Source organism: Psammomys obesus, unplaced genomic scaffold (genome assembly GCF_907164565.1).
Source record: "Psammomys obesus unplaced genomic scaffold, mPsaObe1.curated_primary_1811, whole genome shotgun sequence".
In the NCBI taxonomy this organism is placed as follows: Eukaryota; Metazoa; Chordata; class Mammalia; order Rodentia; family Muridae; genus Psammomys; species Psammomys obesus.
The window spans coordinates 3,711,706-3,733,052 of record NW_026596095.1 but is presented as its reverse complement, the minus strand read 5'-3'; positions in this window follow the sequence as shown (position 1 = coordinate 3,733,052).

Genomic DNA, 21,347 nt, shown 5'->3' with positions numbered 1-21,347 from the left:
CCTTCCTTCCTTCCTTCCTTCCTTCCTTCCTTCCTTCCTTCCTTCCTTCCTTCCTTCCTTCCTTCTGTAATGAGGAGTGTGTAATGAGGAGAAAATGCTGTTTGCTCAAGTCCCAAGATAGTTTGACTCTGCCGCTCTTACATGCTTGTGCCACACCTACCTGTCGTAATACCTGTGGGACACTGTCCACTCTGAACTTCTTCCCTTGGTTGAATGTTATAGGCTAGATACCAGGGATCTCCTTGCTCATGTTGAATGAAGGAAGATATGGTTCTCAGTAGCTTCCTGGTCCTGATGAGGAAAGCCAGAAGAAACCACTTCCATTAGTACAAGAGCCGGCACAAAAATGGCTGCTTGGTATAGTAGTATCTAAAATCCTGTTTCCTGACCTTTCGGTCTTTACTAGTTAATTTTATGTGTCAACTTGACTGAGTGTCCTGAAATCCAAGCGTCATTACTTATGATTGTACCAGGGAGGGCATCTCTAGAAGAGTCTAGCATTCAAAGCAGTAGACTGAGCAAAGGCCTCACTTTTGATGCAGGCAGGCATTGTTCAGTCCTGCTAGGGCCTGGATACAACAAAAATAGAAAGACTGAGTCTGCTCCCTGCCTGTCTGTCATGTTCAGTTTCTCTTGATTTTTTTTTTTTTTTTTTTTTTAACAGATCTTGCCTTGGTTTTATTTGTGAAAACAGCATGGGACACTGGTCATCTGTAAATAGAGTGTTGGTAGGTGTGTCACATCAGTCCTTTTGTCTTCACATTGGCAGAAGCCTTTCCTATGGGGCTTTCACAGGGGCCTGGACACCGCTGTGAGCCTGAGCTGGGGCTGAAGCCTGGGCCTTAGCTGGAGCTATGGACTCTGCCTTGGTTTGAACCTTGGGCTTGAGAGAACAAAGAATTAAAAATTAGGTTTTTGAGTTATTGGATTAAAATTTAAAGCACAAGCCTGAACAAAGGCCAGGAACTCGAGACATGTCCGGAACTGGCCTTGCTGCATTTCTTTCCATCTGCTAGAGATACTGTTGCCAGGAAACCAGCCCAGACTGTCCCTCTTCCCTAGGAACACAGCACAGGACAGGACATTCCTACTGAAACCCAAGACCAGTTGTCCTTCTCTTGCCCCACAAGAGAAAACAAAGAGAGCCAGAACTGTTTATGGTTTTGGCACATTCCCACAGCCAATCATTTTATAATGCAACATCCCCTTTTGTGTTTTAACCAATAGAAGCTTGCCAGACAGGAATTCCCCTGCTTGGGAGCGCTGGGTGGTGGTGGTGGGACTGGGACCTATAAATCAGCCTCCTCTCCATCAGCTCAGGGCTCTACTCTCAACCACTGCATCAGTGAAGGTGTGGGTCCGAGCTCAAGCTTGTAATAAAAACACCCTCCTGCATTTGCATTGGAATTGGCGCATTGGTCTTTGAGATCCGCAAGACTTGGGCATAACAAACAAGCTTTGGTTGGCAAAGCCTATGATCATGGGCCATGTAGCTTCGAATCTGCTTCCCAAGCTTGGGGTGAGTGATGAAAGCCAGAAGGCTGAGTTTGTAGTGGGGGCCCTTTGGCATCTTGGGTTTCACAGCCATAGTCTTCACAAGGGCCTTGATGGCCTCTGCTCTTGCACTCATTGCCTACATCTTCTTCAGGCCTTTCTTGTGCTTCTTGGCAAAGTGCATGTTCTTCAGGAACTTGGGGTAAACCCACTTAAGAGATTTGTATCTTTGTGACTGTTCTTGATGCCATTTCTGTGTCATTTGCGGGACTAGTTGTGTGCGGTGTTTTTCTCGGACTTGGCCATGTCTGCATGGTAACCCACAGCTCCCACAGTTGCCAGGTACCTTAAGAGAAAGCTTTGTTGCTTTTTGATATTAAAACTTCTGACCTTGGGCTTATGGTCTTGAATGCAAACCAGACCACCATCTTCTCTAGTGTTCCAGCTCACGGGCAGATTCTTCATAGGAACCTGTATGAGGATCCTGTTCTCTGTGCAGAACACTAATTCAAGGTGCTGGGGCTCAGATGTTCTAATTTTTCCAGCGTTCTCATCCAGATACTTCATTTTGAGCTATTGTTTCAATTGTCTTAGGCCCTGTGATGAAAACACATGAGTGTGGAGTTTCAGGGTGCTTACGCCTTGGGATTCTGTACCACGTAATGCCCCTTCAGCTCAGTCAAGGCTCTAGAACCTCCTCTTGGACCAAATCTTCAGCTCAACCTCAAATTCCTGTGGAGAACTAAAGGCCAGTGGGAACTTCAGGCTGGAAGTTTGGTTACTGTGCAGTCAGCCCCTGGTGCTTTCCTGTCCTTCATATGGATCTAAAACCTTGCTGGAGGGAATGGGCTCTTCCTTCACTCTGGGTCATACCCTTTGTCTGGGTGACTGAGTCCTTTGTTCCCTGTAGGGGCTAAGCTCCAGACTTTTTGCCCTGCTCAGGAAAAGCAACCCTTCAGGAATTTTCATCCCTTCGCACCTGTCTCATAGCTATCCTCGGATCAGGGTTTTACTGCAGAATGCTGGACACCGCTCTGGTTTCCAGAAGCCCCTCAATGCAAATTGCTTCTCTGCTTACTCCATGCTGTCCGGCAGTGCCCCAGCTGTCCAGCTGCCCTGTCAGGAGCAGCTAGACTTTGCCACTTTGACTTTGTCAAGTATCTGCTTCTGATAGAGACTTGAGCCAGAGGTCTGTGTGCTTTCAGGGACAGCTGTCCTTAGGTTTTGCATGTCACTCCTGTCTCACTTTCTCTAGTCTTCTTTAGATTCACACACCTCAAGAGAAACCATCTAAGGACAGACGTGTTCTTATCATCATTTAGCTTAAGTGTAAACCTCTTGAAGCACCCCTTGTTGCCCTGGTGTTCTATCATGAGAACATGTCTGAGCTTGCTTCTGACTCTTCGGAGAACTCTAATTCAGGGTCCTTGGGTTCAGACAGTCAGTCTTTGCAGTGAGTTCACTCAGATTACTTATAGATTCTGATTGAATTGCTGTGTCCTAGGTCCTTTGCTGTAAAGTGCCAATGCCTAGCTGTAGCTATCCTTTGCCGGGTTGTAGCACAGAACAGTTCCACACAGTGGGTAAACTCTCAGAATGGAGAATGTGACAACTTGCATTTGAATACGGGCTCTGGTGCAGATTAACTGTGGGGCTTCACTTTCTGGGCTTTGATTTTCTTGTGTGTGGAAAGGTCATATTTTCGCAGAGTTATCGTGAGGATTAAACACTGTAATGTGCATAACACATTTAGGACATGATTTGGCACAGGACAGTCATTTAAATGTTACGTGTTATTAGTTTTCGATCTTGAGTCTCTAGATTGCCGAAGTTACCAGAGAGTCGATCTAGACTGCACTGCCAATGTTCCCTTGGGAACATCTTGGCTTATATTTACATCTGTGCCCAGGCTCTTCTCCAAGCACAAGATACATTTTCTCTTTTTGAAGCTAGTCTGAGTTCTACCTGTCTTTCAAAACTTAGCAGGATTTCTCCTTAAGAGGAGCCCTCCTTCCTCTTTGGTGATTTGGATGCGTCCTCTATCACACACTGGCGACAGACACCACCTAGTACACATTCTTTTAACCTGCAGTTCCTGCTGTTTTTGTTGATTCTCTTGTACCACAGCATCCTCATTGGAGGATGCACAGGAATCACAGCCTTTGAACATCGACGTTGCAGAATGGCCTTTGTAGAGAGTAAACACTTTGTGATGGGTCTTCACTGCTTGAAAAATGGTTGTTACCTCACCTTCATAGGCGGCCGCAGAAGCCAAGCTTGACCACCCAAGCCTGAATGTAGTGGCAGTGTTGACTGGTTCAGGCCACCAGCCACTCGGATATGGGCGCAGACCCTGTGTTGTGAAGACTCCCTGTAGGGGCAGTATTTTTTTTTTAGAGACTTGTCTGAAACATTGGAGATCTCTTTGATGGGTGGCATTGATCACTACCTAGACCAACTGTCTAGAAGACAAGCCTCTGTGTCTGTAAGGAATTTTAGAATGGGGCAAAGAGGGGAGACCATACACTCTACATATGGGCAGCAGCATTCCATGACCTGGGGTTCCGGCCTTAGTGAAAAGGGAAAGTGAGGTGAGCATCAGAGCTCATCCCTTGTTTCTTGACTACAGATGCATGATGACCAACTCCCTCCTGTCCCCAAGGCCACAATTTGCCAACCATGGGGGACCTCCTTAATCTGCGAAGTGAGATAAATTCTTAAATTGCCTTTGTTAAGTATCTTGTCACAGCAACAAGAGTAGGCCTACCCTCAGACTGCTTGCCTCCCTCCCATTGAGAACTCAGGGAGAGGGTGGTTTATCTCCACACACACGCACATGGAAAAACTGTGAAAGATTATGACATTTATCTGTTTATGTGTATGTGCATGGGATGTGTGCCATAGTGAGGGTAGAGGCCAGAGGACAACTTGTGGGAGTCAATTTTCTCCAACCACCATGCGGATTAGTGGGATCAAACTCAGGTTGTGAGGCTTGTCAGGCATGAGAGTCATCTGATCATCTACTGAGCCCTCTCATCATCCAACTCAAATCCTTTTTGGCAAGTGGATATGTGTCCATGACTGAAACAGTCTCATAAGAAATTCAAGAAGAAGAAATCAGGTCGAAGAAATCAAATGTTAGAAAAATCAATTGAAGAAATTTCTAGCTCTCCCTACCTTATTCTTTTAGTTATTAACAGCAATTTTGAAATGATTTACTCATTTTTATTTTATGTGCTTTGGTGTTCTTCCTGCTTGTATGGCTGTGTGAGGGTGTCAGATCCCCCGGAACTAGAGTTACAAACAATTGTGACCTGCCATGTAGGTGCTGGGAATTGAACCTGGGTCCTGTGGAAGAGCAGACAGTGCTATTAACCAGTGAGTCATCTCTCCAGCAAGACCCCTCGTTTACAGCAATTAATACAGAGCAGCAGTGAATCAACCCAAAGGTTGCATGTGCTGCACAACTCGCAGCAGTTTGTGTCCACATCAGCAGATTCTGCCAAATGATTTTCATATGGAAGTCGTAATTGTTACTTGGGGCCAGTTGTCATAGAAAGGGAAGCATGCATCCTCATTTCTCTGTTTCGCTATTTGGAATGTGTTGGTTGTGATGGCCACAGCTACAGCCGCCATGACAGACTGAAATGCCAAAGCCTGGAATAGAAATCAGAAAGGAGCTTAGATCATAAAATATCATTAGCATCCTTGACTTTTATCTGTCTCAAGCATCTCAACTGAGTCCAGTTGGCCTAGTGTGCCACTTGTTCTTGTTCTTGCAGGAGCACAAGGGAAGCTTCTGGAATAATTTAGACCAGGCCTCAAAACCCAGCCTCTGTCAACACCCCTGCTAGTTCCAGGCTCTGCTGACTCTCCAAGTCTACAGAAACTTTGTCCTAGCCTCTGTGTCCTCATCTCGCCCCTCCTCCATGATTCCTGACCTCTTTCCTAGACTCTTTAGTTTCTTTTACTCTTTCTTTGAATTTGATAAATTTCAATAGCATCTGACTCACTTCCCAACTTGTATCATCTTTGGCTTTGCTATCAAAGCCTAAGTCTCTAATCCTGGCTTGCTGATCTGTGTCTATAACCTTGGGTTACTATCTCTCCTTCTCAGTGCCCAAGAGAAAAAACTGTACCGAGGAAGGTAGGAATCCTGGTAAGTCAGCTAAGGGAAACTTGCATGGGAGCCATGGGACCTGGCTTTAAGAGATTTAGGGTAGCTGTGTACCATGTCTCAGGCAGATAATTTCTGCTCTACATGATCCACCAGGCCCTGAAAATCTACGGTTGAAAGATGACAGTTACTGATTTGTGAGGGAAACCATTTTGAAGTAGTCTCAAAAAGACTACCAGTTGAGGGAAAGCCACAGCCACCTGGCTTTATCCTCCATCAGTGTGGTTCCTGGCAGCTTAGTCTCTCCCTTGGGATATATTCATTTCCCAGTGTTAACCTTAATCACCAACTTAACTGTCATTTCTTACAGATGATTATGGCTTTCTCTGATGAGATCAGATCTCATCAGGCCAAGGGCTTAGCCTCCTGTACCCTGTTGCTTCCCATGGGATGACCCCCATCTACAAAGGTTACAGATGCCTCATTAGACCTCAGAGAGGGAAGCCTTGGGTTGGATAACCTGTCTTTCTCAAAGTGGTTCCCCATCTGGGACTGTATTTTAATTAGCCTTCAATTTCCTACAAGTATTTCATATCCCACTTGAGGGATGCAGATTTGTGTAAATAGTAAAACTTGGGACTCCCTTTTAAGCTGACATTTCTTGGTCTGGGTCTTTGGACAATGCCCTAACTGCAGCAGCAAGCTTCTCCTATCTGCTTGCACAAAGGTGGCACAAATTGCTATTGTTTCTATGACAACTGATGCCTTTTTTCTTTTCTTTCTTCTTCACCTTTTTTTTTCCTTTTGTTTTCATTTTCTAAAAGCTGCCCGTGTGATGGACAGCCTATCGTGGAGGAGAGATGTGAAGCGGTAGCTAGCCTACTAGATTGCCCGAGCAAACCAACCCAGCAATTTTATTGTCTTCAGTGGCCATAGCTCTTTGTCTCTGTGTTCTGTTTCTTTATTTGTCATGCAAGTCACACAGAAGCTGGAAAAACAGCAGCTAGGCTGAGACCAGAAAGACCTCAGCCATTTGTGTGCAGTCTCATCTGAACTCCGGGGCTGGGGAAGGCAGTTTTTGTCCCCTCCCCTTACTTTCTTAAGTGCTGTTCAGCTTCTTGTGCTTAATGAGGCTTTTCCAGAAGGAAAACTAGCAAACACACAAAACGTGAGTTCTGCCCTTTTAAGCAATTGCTTTCAAAATTCTTCATCAGAATACAGTTGTACGATGAAGGTGAGTTTAAGGATGTCTGTGCTGCAGCCCACAGTGCTGATGCAAATGCGTCAGCCTGGATGGTTTCCTTAGAGATGCTCTGTTTAATATCCTCTTCCATTAACTGAGAAAACTATTGGACAGATTAACTTTTGAAGGCTAATGATGACTCAGTTAATTAGATACCTTTCTGGTCAATGGTTCCTGGTCTGGGGGACTGAATATCTCTGGAAGAGCCGTGGTATAAGGCAGAGCATTCTAAGTCTGTCCACAGACTCAATGGGCAGAACAGACTCTAAAGACTGAGACTTTTCTTCTTTGTCTATGTAAAGATGTCGCTTCAGATAGTGAAGTGAATCCATCAAAAAGTAGCTAGACAGGGCCCTGGAGAGAGCTCCCAGTGAGTAAGCTTCTGTGCAAGCACTGAGGACCTGAGTATGGATCTCCAACACCCACGTAAAAATGTAGATGTTCACACCTAACCGCAGTGCAGGGTGGGATTGGAGACAGGTCGCAGAGGCTTAGTGGCCAGTCTAGCTGAAATACTGAGCTCCAGGTTTGGTGTGAGACTGTTTCTAAAATTGAGGCAATGTGCAATGGAGGAAGACCTCCAGTGTTGACTTCCAGCTTCCACACAGGCACATACACCCATTTATTTGTATAACACACACACACACACACACACACACACACACACACACACACGCACGCACATACATAAGTTAGTGGCAGCTTTGGGGTGGAGTCGTCTCAGCTTTTTTTTTGAGACTGTGTCTCTGTGTAGCCTGGGCTGGGCTGGAATTCCCAGTTCTGTCTCAGTCTCTTGGCTGCTCAGATTCTAGGTGCGTGCACTACACCCAGCCCTCAGTGCTTTGCAGTATTATCAAAGGGTTCTTTGGGGAAAATGCTTTGCAGACTTCTTTGTATGATTGTTCCAATTATGCAGAGAGGTTCCAAGAGCATTTTGGGTGCTGGACTAACAGAAGGTTAGCCGGTAGCATATTTAGAGATCTATATGGAGAGATTTGGGTACATCGAGGACAAGTCCTGGGTTCAAGCTCACATGAATTAAAGACAGCAGTGTTCATTCTTGCATTTACATCTTGCCTCTTCTTGGGTGATGTAGAAGTTGGTGTGGAGCAGAGAAGCGCTGATGAGGAAAGAGCCCGAGTTGAGATGATCACGCTGAGGTGATTTGATATTCCAAGCTTCACACCGTACAGCGAGTGCTGGCTTGCAGTTAATCTCCATTCTTTCTCAAGCAGAAGGAACAGGAGGAAGCTGAAAGGGCAAGAAGTGGTCTGACCTCGCTGTACATCCTTCCCTCAGCACAGGTTTGTGAAGATTTCCTGGATTGCCTTCCCTGAAAAGAGGTGGTAGGACCCCTGTTCCATGTTGGCCCTAAGCTTTCACACAGGGTTTATTGTAACTGACAAGCAGAGTTTGCTGAGTCCCCAGCTCATCATAACCATTAGAGTACACCCTTTGCCTCTAATCACACTGCTACTTACCGCCTGTAAATACTGCAGTTTCCTTATTTCTAAAGTCTTCATTTCTGAAGGCTTCCATGTCACATTCATTTTTAATTCTATAACTATGACATGCTTTCCTCTTGTTGTCTATCATTTGTTATGGCCTCCAGCTTTGTGATGACAGAGGAAACACCATTTTTTTTTTTTCTGTTTTTGTCACAGTAGGAACAATGGCAAACTTTTCCAGGCCAAACAGCCTCTGTGCATGAATAGACAATTTAAGGCTTGGGACTGACCAGGGGGTTTCATCCATAATGATGTGTCAGGATCTGTTCAAGAGCCATCTCTCTCTCTCTCCTTTGTATTCATAACTGTATCAAGCATTGTTTGAGGCCGTGAGACAAGCCTCAGTTCCAAGAACATAAGGTAGACTCTGCAAAGTGTATGGTAGAGATGCTGAGGGACTGAACACAAATCATCCAATATGGCCTTGCTGTGTACATCTACAAAGAACTCCTGAAGCCAGAGGCTACTGTTGAGGTTCCTGGTGGTGAGCAACTTTCTGTAGCTTAAAAGCATTTTGCCCAATAAGTGAAAGCCCTTAAACCTTAGTCAAAGTGTGTAGAACAACTTTGTTCTAAAATATGTAGAAAATAAGAAAGTTAAGAAAGCCAGTGGCCATGCTGGTTAGTTTTATATTAACTTGAAACAAGCTAGAGTCATTAGGGAGGAGGGAACCTCAATTGAGAAAATATGTCCGTAAGACTGGGCTGCAAGGAAACCTGTTGGGCATTTTCTGAATTAATGATTGATAGGAAAAGGCCTGACCCAGTGTGAGTGGGGCCACCTGGGCTGGTGGTCCTGGGTTTTATAAGAAAGCAGGCTGAGCTAGCCTTGACGAGCAAGCTAGTAAGCAGCACCCCTCTATGGCTTCTGCCTCAGCCTCTGCCTCTGCCTCCAGCTTCCTGCCCTGTTTGAGTTCTTGTCTAGACTTCCTATGATGATGAACTGTAATATGGATTTATAAGCCAAACAAACCCTTTCCTTCTCAAGTTGCTTCTGTTTGTGGTGTTTTATCACAGCAATAGTAACCCTAACTAAAACAACTACTTCCTCCTCTCCTGCAAGGGGATAGGGTCTTACTATGAAGGCTAGTAAGGCTTACTATGTAGACTAGGCTGGCCTGAAACTTACAGAGATTAACCTTCCTTTGCCTCCTGAGTGCTGTGATTAAATGTGTGTACCACCGTACCCATCTTAAACAACAAATTTTATTGATTTTTTTTCTTTAAATGAAAACTTTTCATATTAGTATTAAACTCATATTCTTTATATTATTTATAAGCATTGACAGAAAATTATTGCTAGTTCATCTATTGAATTGCAAACCTTTAATTTACCCAGTATTCCCTTATAATTAATGGAATTTGACTTTAACAGGCAAATGTTTGCAATGAGAACTATATAATCACTAGTTTCAGTTGAAACTCAATTTGGTTTTATCAGTGTTCATACATATATAATTATTCCCAAGTCCATGAATGTAATAATAACATACATGCTTTTTAAAAATGAAATCCCTTTTTTTATATTTGCCTTTTCTCTGCTCTATGTTACACCTCCATGTCAAGAATTTCATATGTATCTTTTTTTCTAATTTTTTTTCTTTTGACACAGGTGCTCATATATTTCAGGCTGGTGGTTAAGTAACTAAGGAAAACTTTGAACTTCTGACCCTCTTGATTTTGATGACTTTGAACTTCTGATCCCTCCTGAGTAGTGGGATTATAGGTGGTGTTTCCCTGTCCTATTTATTCAGTGCTGAGGCTGGAACTCAACGCTCTGTGCTTGCTACCAAACATTCTGCTAACTGAGCTACCTGCTCAGTTCCTTATATACCTCCTTCTATGCTACCTCTGCAGAAATCCAGTTCCGTCTGTGGGTACTCATGTCTGAATAGATGTTTCAGGGATTTTACTTTCCCACTGAAGACAGGTCTATTGGTTCTTTCTTCTTTTTCTTTTTTACTGAGTCAAAATCCCATGTAGCTCAGAGTTCCCTCAAACTTCACATTTTGCCAAGGGTGTTCTTATGTTTGCTCTTTCTGTTTCTGCCTCCCAAGTGCTCAGATTACAGGCATGCATTACCTCATCTGGCTTGCACTTTACCTTTTTATTTTTATTTTTTTTTTCATTTTAATGTTTTATTTTCTTTTTTAAAAATTTATTTATTTTTATCAATTACAGTTTACTATTCACTTTGTATCTGAGCTGTAGCCCCCTCCTTCATCCCCTCCCAATCCTACCCTCCCTCTCTCATCTCCTCCCATGCCCCTCCCCAAGTCAACTGATAGGAAAGGTCCTCATCTCCTTCCCTCTGACCCTAGACTATTAGGTTTCATCAGTCCTCAATGCAGGACTGGCTGTATTATCTTCCTCTGTGGCCTGGTAAGGCTGCTCTCCCCTCAGGGGGAGGTGATCAAAGAGCCAGCCACTGAGTTCATGTCAGAGACAGTCCCAGTTCCCATTACTAGGGCACCTACTTGGCGACTGAGCTGCCATGGGCTATATCGGTGCAGGGGTTCTAGGTTATTTCCATGAATGGTCCATGATTGGAGTATCAGTCTCAGAAAATACCCCTGTGACCAGATTTTTTTGGTTCAGTTGCTCTCCTTGTGGAGCTCCTGTCCCCTCCAGGTCTTTCTATCTCCCCCTTCGAAAGATTCCCTGCACTCTGCCCAAAGTTTGGCTATGAGTCTCAACATCTGCATCGATACCCTGCTGGATAGAGTCTTTCAGAGGCCCTCTGTGGTAAGCTCCTGTTCTGTTCCATTTTCTCCCTCTTCTGATGTCCATCCTATTTGCCTTTCTGCATGAGGGATTTATCATCTTACCCAGGGTCCTCCTTCTTGCTTACCTTCTTTAGGTGTACATATTTTAGTATGTTTATCCCATATTATGTATCTAAATAGCAACATATAAGTGAGTATATACCATGTGTGTCTTTCTGCTTTTGAGATAACTCAGGATAATCTTTTCTAGTTCTCATCATTTGCCTGCAAATTTCATGATTTCCTTATTTTTAATTGCTGAGTAGTATTCATCGTGTAGAATCGTGTAGCACAATTTCTGTATCCATTCCTCAGCTGAGGAACATCTGGGTTGTTTCCAGATGTTTACGAATAAAGCTGCTATGAACATGGTTGAGCAAATGTCCTTGTTGTGTACTTGAGCCTCTTTTGGATATATGCCCAGGAGTGGTACAGCTGGATCGTGAGTGTCGTGTGTTAGGCTCTGCTTGGCTGGCCCTTGTGACGTTGCACTGCATGGCTTCCATCCCTTGTCTGCAGCCAGCTTGCCCTGTCTTCTTGCCTCTTCTTTCTTACACACCACCGGGAGTTCATTCTCTCCTACGACAATAACTGTGAGGAGTTTTTTTTTTAATTTTTATTTTTATGGCAACTTCCCAATATTTATGTCTATCTTTCTCTATGTTTCCCACATGAGCCTACAGCAGACATTCCAGTTTAGAGCCTCCTCTTTTGCCTTTTCTTTGGCAGGTTGTAAGGAAAAATTATCAATTAATTAATACTGCTGCTTCCCTAGTCTCCTACCAGCTCTTTATTAGCAATGATTATTCCCAGCACTGAAGTACAAATTGTGAGAATTACTCTTCTTGTATCATCTATCTCTACATCGGACCTGTTACTTTGTTAGTTAAGATAATACCAATTAATGTAAAAATAAATAAGAGCATGGCTAATAGCTCCCGTTAGCAGTACATTTGTCAGTTATTGAAGTTACCAAGCCATTATTCTTTCTTGGTCAGTGGGAATCTTGGCTTTGCGTGGTGGGGGATGGGCTGAACCTGTGCCTTGCCTCTAACATGTCATAGGCTGTATGGTCACCACAGATGAGGAAAAGAAAATGGAGGGAGGTGTCGAAGGTTTCTGGTCTTACCTAGCAGTGGTTTCCAGATTCTTGCTTAATCTTAGTCTCCTTTTTCTGGAACTCTGTCACCTTACCTGTGTAACTGCCAAGGTGGGTGGGAAACATAGCTAGCAGGCTGGTGTAGGAAGAGTAACTGCAGAAAAGGTGGCCATTATTTGCCAGCGGCCCCACTCTGCTGATGGCTTCCTTTGGTAGTGTTTCTTACATTAATTTCTTCTCCCATTTTTCACTGTTACTTCCCTGGGGTAAGCCACTGTTCCAACAAGTACAGATCACTGCAGTGTGCATTGAATTATTCATCTCAATTTATCTTCTTTCTTCCAGGCATCTTTTTTCCAGTAGATCATTATTATGATGTTTTAGGTTTTATGTTTAATTACATGTATACACATGCAGCCACTGTGTAGTGCTGTGGCCACAGAGGCCAGAGGCATTAGATTCATTTCGAGTTGGGGTTATAGTCAGTTGTGAGTGATCTATTGTAAGTGCTGGGAATAGAGCTCAGGTCTTTCGCAAGAACAGTTTAGCTCTTAACCATAAAGCCATTTTTCCACCCTTATTTTATTATGTGTGTATAAAACAATGGTTCAGTTGTGACAAATCCACACATGTGTATTATTGTTCTTTGCTCCATACTTACCTTTTGATCATCCTTTCTCTGATGGTTCCATTCTCTTTCCAAATAGTATAACTTCTGCTTTCACGCCTGCTATATATGTGTATTGCCAAATCTATCTTCTGTACGTGACAAAACATGCAATGCTGGTCTTTTTTTTCTTTCTTGTATTATTCTCTCTTACTTCTCATTACTTTCCTTCCTTTCAATTGTCCCTGATATTTTTATACATTGAGTGTGTGTGTGTGTGTGCACTCATGCACACATTTTTTTTAATTTTATTTTTTTCTTATCAGTTACATTTTATTAACTCTGTATCCCAGCCGTGTCCCAATCCCTCATTCCCTCCCAGTCCCTCCCTCCCTCCCTCCCTCATCTCCACCGTGCCCCTTTCCAAGTCCACTGATAGGGGGACCTCCTCCCCATTCATCTGATCCTGTTTTATCAGGTATCTTCAGGACTGGCTGCAAAGCTCTCCTCTGTGGCCTAACAGGACTGCTCCTCCCTTGGGGGGTGGGGAGGCCAAAGAGACAGTCATTGAGTTCCTGTTAGAAATAGTCCTTGTTCCCCTCACTATGGGAAACCAATTGGTTACTGAGCTACCACAGGCTACATCTGAGCAGAGGTTCTAGGTTATATCCATACATGGTCCTTGGTTGAATGTCGGTCTCAGAAAAGACCCTGTGCCCAGATATATTTGGTCCTTGTGGAGCTCCTATCCTTTCCCCATCAGACTAACTCCCCTTCTTTCTTATGATTCCCTGTACTCTGCCAAAGGTTTGGTCATGAGTCTTTGCTTTGAAAACACTGCTAGTTAGAGTCTTTCAAATGCGTTCAGTAGACTCCTGCCATATGTTCAATGCGCATCCCATCTGTCTTTCTAAACGAGGATTGATCATCTTACCCCATGTCCACTCTCTTGATTATCTTTTTTAGGCGTATAGATTTCATTATGTTTATCATATCTTATAGGTCTATATAAGTGAGTATATACCGTGTTTGTCTTTCTCCTTCTGGGATATTTCACTCAGGATGATCTTTTCTAGATCCCACCATTTGCCTGCAAATTTCATGATTTCCTCCTTTTTGATTGCTGAGTAGTATTCCATTATGTAAAAATACCACAATTTCTGTACCCATTCCTCCGTTGATGGACATCTGGGTTGTTTCCAAGTTCTGGCTATTACAAATAAAGCTGCTATAAACATGGTTGAGCAAATATCCCTTTTGTGTACTTGAGCAAACTTTGGGTATATACCTAGCAGTGGTATAGCTGGGTCTTGAGGAAGCACTATTCCTAATTGTCTGAGAAAGCACCAGATAGATTTCCAGAGTGGTTGTACCAGTTTACATTCCCACCAGCAGTGGAGGAGGGTTCCCCTTTCTCCACAACCTCTCCAGCATGTGTTGTCCCTTGAGTTTTTCATCTTGGCCATTCTGATGGGTGTAAGGTGATATCTCAGGGTCGTTTTGATTTGCATTTCCCTGATGGCTAATGAGGATGAGCATTTTTTAAGTGTTCCTCTGCCATTCTATATTCCTCTGTTGAGAATTCTCTGTTTAGCTCTGTTCCCCATTTTCTAATTGGATTACTTGGTTTCCTGCTTTTCAGCTTCTTTAGTTCTTTGTATATACTCGATATTAGTCCTCTGTCAGATAAAGGGTTGGTGAAGATTCTTTCCCAATCTGTAGGCAGGCGTTTTGTTTTGATGACAGTGTCCTTTGCTTTACAGAAGCTTTTCAGTTTCATGAGGTCCCATTTATTGATTGTTGCTCTTAGAGCCTGTGCTGTTGGTGTTCTGTTCAGGAAGTTGTCTCCTGTGCCAATGAGTTCTAGGCCGTTCCCCACTTTTTCTTCTAACAGATTTAGAGTATCTGGTTTTATGTTGAGGTCTTTGATCCACTTGGACTTTAGTTTTGTGCAGGGTGATAAATATAGATCTATTTTCATTTTTCTGTATGTGGACATCCAGTTGGACCAGCACCATTTGTTGAAGATGCTGTCTTTTTTCCATTGAATGGTTTTGGCTTCTTTGTCAAAAATTGAGTATTCATAGGTGTGTGGGTTTATTTCTGGGTCTTCTATGTGGTTCCATTGATCCTCCTTTCTGTTTTTATGCCAATACCATGCAGTTTTTATTACTATTGCTCTGTAGTACAACTTGAGATCTGGGATGGAGATACCTCCAGATGATCTGTTGTTGTACAGGATTGTTTTGGAGATTCTGGGTTTTTTGTTTCTCCATATGAAGGTGAGAATCTTTTTTTCAAGGTCTGTAAAGAATTGAGTTGGTATTTTGATGGGAATTGCATTGAATCTGTAGATTGCTTTTGGCAAGATGGCCATTTTCACAACGTTAATCCTACCAATCCATGAGCACAGGAGATCTTTCCATCTTCTGAGATCTTCTTCAATTTCTTTCTTTAGAGACTTGAAGTTTTTCTCAAACAAGTCTTTCACTTGCTTGGTTAGAGTCACCCCAAGGTACTTTATGTGGTTAGTGGCTATTGTGAAGGGTGTTGTTTCCCTAATTTTGTCTTTGGTATACAGGAGGGCTTCTGATTTTTTTGAGTTGATTTTGTATCCTGCCACTTTGCTGAAGGTGTTTATCAACTGGAGGAGTTCTCTGGTTGAATTTTTGGGGTCACTCATATATACTATCATATCATCTGCGAAAAGTGACACTTTGACCTCTTCCTTTCCGATTTGTATCCCCTTGATCTCCTTTAGTTGTCTTATTGCTCTGGCTAGGACTTCAAGTACTATGTTGAAGAGGTAGGGAGAGAGTGGGCAGCCTTGTCTTGTCCCTGATTTCAGTGGGATTGATTTAAGTTTCTCTCCATTGAGTTTGATGTTGGCTATAGGCTTGCTGTATATTGCCTTTACTATGTTTAGATATGTGCCTTGTATTCCTGATCTCTCCAAGACTTTAAACATGAATGGGTGTTGGACTTTGTCAAATGCTTTTTCAGCATCTAAGGAGATGATCATGTGGTTTTTCTCCTTCAGTTTGTTTATGTGGTGGATTACATTGATGAATTTCCGTATGTTGAACCACCTTTGCATGCCTGGGATGAAGCGTACTTGGTCGTGGTGGATGATATCTTTGATGTGTTCTTGAATTCGGTTTGCGAGTATTTTATTGAGTATTTTTGCGTCAATGTTCATAAGAGAGATAGGTCTGAAGTTCCCTTTTTTTCTTGGGTCTTTGTGTGGTTTAGGTATCAGGGTGACTGTTGCTTCATAGAATGAGTTTGGTAATGTACTTTCTGTTTCTATTTTGTGGAATAGTTTGAGGAGAATTGGTGTGAGCACTTCTTTGAAGGTCTGGTAGAATTCCACGCTGAAACCATCTGGCCCAGGGCTTTTTTTGGAGGGGAGACTGTGAATGACTGCTTCAATTTCCTTGGGGGATATAGGGCTGTTCAGTCTTTCTACCTGATCTTGACTTAATGTTGGAAGATGGAATCTATCAAGAAAATTGTCCATTTCATTTAGATTTTCAAATTTTGTGGCATATAGGCTTTTGTAGTATGACCTAATGATTGTTTGAATTTCCTCTGTGTCTGTAGTTATGTCACCCTTTTCATCTCTGATTTTGTTGATTTGGATAGATTCTCTCTGCTTTTTAGTTAGTTTGGCTAAGGGTTTATCTATCTTGTTGATTTTCTCAAAGAACCAGCTTTTTGATTCATTGATTCTTTGAATAGTTTTATTTGTTTCTAATTGATTGATTTCAGCCCTGAGTTTGATTATTTCCAGCCTTCTGCTCCTCTTGGGTGTATCTGCTTCTTTTTTTTCTAGGGTTTTCAGTTGGGCCACTAAGTTGTTTGTATGTGGTGTTACGAATTTCTTCTTGCAGGCACTTAGTGCTATAAATTTTCCCCTGAGCACTGCATTCAATGTGTCCCATAAATTTGGGTATGTTGTGCCTTCATTTTCATTGAATTCTATGAAGTCTTTAATTTCTTTCTTCATTTCTTCCTTAACCCAGCTGTCGTTGAGTAACAAGTTGTTCAGTTTCCATGTGCGTGTAGGCTGTTTGTTATTTCTGTTGTTGTTGAGGTCCAGCTTAAGTCTATGGTGGTCAGATAGAATACAAGGGATTATTTCAATCTTTTTGTATCTGTTGAGGCTTGCTTTATGACCAACTATATGGTCTATTTTGGAGAAGGTTCCATGTGGTGCTGAAAAGAAGGTATACTCTTTTGAGTTTGGATGAAAAGATCTGTAGACGTCTATTAGGTCCATTTGATTTAGGGTCTCTGTAAGTGTTTTTATTTCCCTATTTGTTTTCTGTCTAGTTGATCTGTCCCTTGGTGAGAGTGGAGTGTTGAAGTCTCCCACTATTAGGGTTTTAGGATCAATGTGTGATTTAAGCTTTAATATTGTTTCATTTACGAATATAGGTGCTCTTGTATTTGGGGCATAGATATTCAAAACTGTGATGTTCTCTTGGTGGATTTTTTCCTTTGATGAGAATATAGTGGCCGTCCTTATCTTTTTTGATTAACTTGGGTTGAAAGTCTGTTTTATTAGATATTAGGATGGCTATTCCCGCTTGTTTTCTGGAACCATTTGCTTGAAAGACATTTTCCAGCCCTTTACTCTGAGGTAGTGTTTATCTTTGTTGCATAGGTGTGTTTCTTGGATGCAACAGAATGATGGATCCTGTTTCCGCAACCATTCTGTTAGTCTGTGTCTTTTAATTGGGGAGTTGAGTCCGTTGATGTTGATAGAAACTAGTGACCAGCAATTGTTACTTACTTTAGATGTGGTGTTGGTGGTGTCATTGAGTTTCATTGCTTGTCTTCTTTTGTTTTTTTTTGTTGTGTAGTTATCTATTTCCTCTGTTTCCTTCGATGTAGTTGTTTTCTTTGGTTTGGGGTTTCCCTTCTAGGAACTTCTGTAGAGCTGGGTTACTATGTAGATATTGTTTAAATTTGGTTTTGTCTTAGAATATCTTGAATTCTCCGTCTATGTTGATTGAAAGTTTTGCTGGGTATAGTAGTCTGGGTTGGAATCTGTGGTCCCTTAAGGACTGTATGATTTCTGTCCAGGCCCTTCTGGCTTTCGTAGTTTCTGTTGAGAAATCTGGTGTGATTCTCATATGAAATCTACCTTCATATGTTACTTGGCCTTTTTCCCTTGCTGCTTTTAGAATTTTTTCTTTGTTTTGTAAGTTCAGTGTTTTGACTATGATGTGACGTGAAGAATTTCTTTTCTGGTCTAGTCTACTTGGTGTTCTGTAGGCCTCTTGTATGTTTATGGCCATCTCCTTAAGTTGGGAAAGTTTTCTTCTATAATTTTCTTGAAAATATTTTCCGGACCTTTGAGCCTGATATCTTCTTTTTCTTCTACTCCTATTATTCTTAGGTTTTGTCTTTTCATGGTGTCCTTGATTTCTTGGATGTTTTGTGTTTGGAACTTTTCAGATATTATTTTTTCTTTGAGAGACGTGTCAATTTCCGCAAGTGTATCTTCGGCTCCTGAGATTCTTTCTTCCATCGCTTGTATTCTGTTGGTGATGCTTACCTTTGTAATGCCTGATCTTTTCTCTATGTTCTCCAGCTCCTGGTTTTTCTCTATTTGTGTTTTCTTTATTGATTCTAATTCTGTTTTCATGTCTTGCACCATTTCCTTCATCTGTTTGAATGTGGAGTCCTGCTTTTCAATGATAGCTTCTATTTTTTTGTCCGTTTCCTCTCTATGTATCACTAATTGTGCCTCTACTTCTTTGGGTATAATTGCCTGTATTTCTATGAGAGCTTTGTTTATTTCTTCTTTATTTGCCTTCATTTGTGTGGACATTTCTTTGAGAGCTTTGTGCATCTGGCTTATTTCACTTAACTCAATGATCTCCAGTTCCACCCATTTCTCTGTAAATGACACAACAGCATTCTTCTCCATGGCTTTAAAGAACTCCACTGTGTATACATATTTCTGTAGTGAATTGTACCTGATAACCAATGTGCTTTCTCCCATATGCTTCATGGTGTGTTGCTCCTCCAAACAAGTATCCATTAATCCTCATATCTCTTGGTTCAATTTTCCAGGCTCTTTATGTAGTCAAACTGAACTTCTGAAAGTGTCTTGTCTTTGGATTTTTCTTACTCAGTTACCTCTATCTAATGCTCAACTGGATATATTGAAAGTAGAATAGTAACAGACTTTGAAGTTACAATATTACTAAATTATGGCTCTGTCACCAAATAGCTGTGTGGCTTTTCTATCCATACTTAAACTTTCCCCCCCCTGTAGGAGGACAAATGTACAAAACTTAGCTGTTGCAGACTAGAAGTTAAACAAGGTAACATAACTAACAGCCCAGATTGATTGGTACTCTCCTAATTGCTACTCGGCATTCCAGGGGCTTGTAATTATTGAGAACGCCTTCTTCCATTGGTAACTGCTCAACCTCCTCTCTTTAATCAAGATTTTGCTTAAGTATCTTTAAAATTGTGAAGCCTTCTCACTCTAGCCTAAAGTGATGTCTTACTGTTCTGAACTGTCGAGTCTACTTATGTGGCAATTAATCTTGTAGTAGCTTATGATTTTTTTGTGTGCATAGAACCTTCAATGATATCTTTTGTTAGAAATCACTTTCCCGTGGAGTTTCTGCTGCTTGCCTGTGAGATTTGGAAACTTGTGACTGTGTCTTACATATCCTTTAATCTCCACAGCCCTTCTCGGTGATGGATGGCTTCTTTGGAGGCCTATCAATCAAAGCTGCTTGATTTAATAAACATATTTCTAGGGTTCACTGCTGTAGTCCTAGCCACGGAGTTAAGGGGACCTGTTTGCAACATGTAAACATTGATTTGACAGGTTTTAAAGTACTCATTAGGAGAGATGACTACTCAGCATTCAAGCTTACATTTAAGAAGCAATTGATGAGATGGTGAATATGGAGCCTGCTATCATCCTAGCCCCCCAACTGGGACCATTTGAACACTTCACATTAGTTATAACTTCCTTGCAGGGAAGTGTGGGCTCCCCACGAACAGTTAATTATGGGGAAAAGGTTCATTATTGAAAAGTGGTTGAGTTTAGAACAAGCTAAATAAGAAGATTAAAATCATTTTGGAAGAAACATTTCATGGGATATTAATATATAGGCTGTAAATAATAAAGGATAACGAGAGCATTAAATTCCAGCAACAATGTATTAACTGCAATGGGACTAATTTGTAAATGAATGTTTTGCTTCTCTCAGGAACAGGTTTTCATTTGCTGAGAGGTGCGATATGAGCGTAGCTCCTAGCAGTTGAGTTTTATGGGATCATTGTAATGTTTGGACTTAGATTTTCCCCTTGTGCTGAGAACTAAATTTGGGGCATTGTGAATATTAGACACATGCCTTGCTACTGAGTCAGGTCTTGGCTTCTTCAACAACAGTGGAGAAAAAAAAAAACAAAAAATAAGAACAAACAAACAAATAACCCAAAAACTGAGGATGTGAGCAGAGGTCTTTCTGTTTTGTTTTGTTTTTTAAATAATAGCTCTTTAAAAGAGTTGAAAAGTTCATTGGTTGCTTTCTGAAAGTTTATTTTTCATGTATTTTTAATTTTTTTGTTTTTTTTTTTTAAACTGAAAATAAATTCTTTTCTCACACAGCACATCCTGACCACAGTTTTTTTCCCCTCCATTCCTTCCTGGCACCTCTAAGCTCCTCCCCTTCCCCCTATATCCACTTCCCTCCATTGCTGTTTTCTGAAAGTTTATTTTTATGCCATCTTAAAAGGGCCCAGGAGAGAGGCATAGGGGTGTTTTTATAACCCGCACTGTAATAATACATTAGTACTCCATGTTGCAGAGAGGGATCTCGCCTTCATCCCAGATGCCCCTGGTGGAAGGAAAGGATGATAGCAACACTGTGACTAGAGGAAGCATTTCAAGAAGTGCTTGAGCCCAAACATCTCGATTCTGAGGATAGAGCACAGGGATGGCAAGGAGAGACACACAGACAGCACAGGCCTCAGAGTGAAGTGTGGATGACCTCCTCACCAGAGAGACACGACTGAGATCTGTACTTAATGACTATATTTGTCTCCTCTCTCCCACTAGAGCCTGCTAAGGAGAGGGAAGCCAGTGTACTTTTGAAAACTGATTTATATCAGGCATGGTGGCACATGCCTTTGATCTCAGTGCTCAGAATGGAGAGACAGGGAGATTTTTATGAGTCCAAGGCTACTCTGGTCTTCAAAGTGAGTTCTAGGCCAGCCAAAGCTATGTAGTGAGACCTTGTCTCAAATAAATAAATAAATAAATTGTGTGTGTGTGTGTGTGTGTGTGTGTGTGTGTGTGTGTACATGCATGTGGAGGTCAGAGGACAATTTTATAGAATTTGTTCTTCCCTTCTACCATTACACAAGTTCCAGGGATTGAACTCAGGACTTTAGCTTATACAGCAAGGGCTTTGTCCATCTTGCCAGTCCTTCCTTCCTTCCTTCCTTCCTTCCTTCCTTCCTTCCTTCCTTCCTT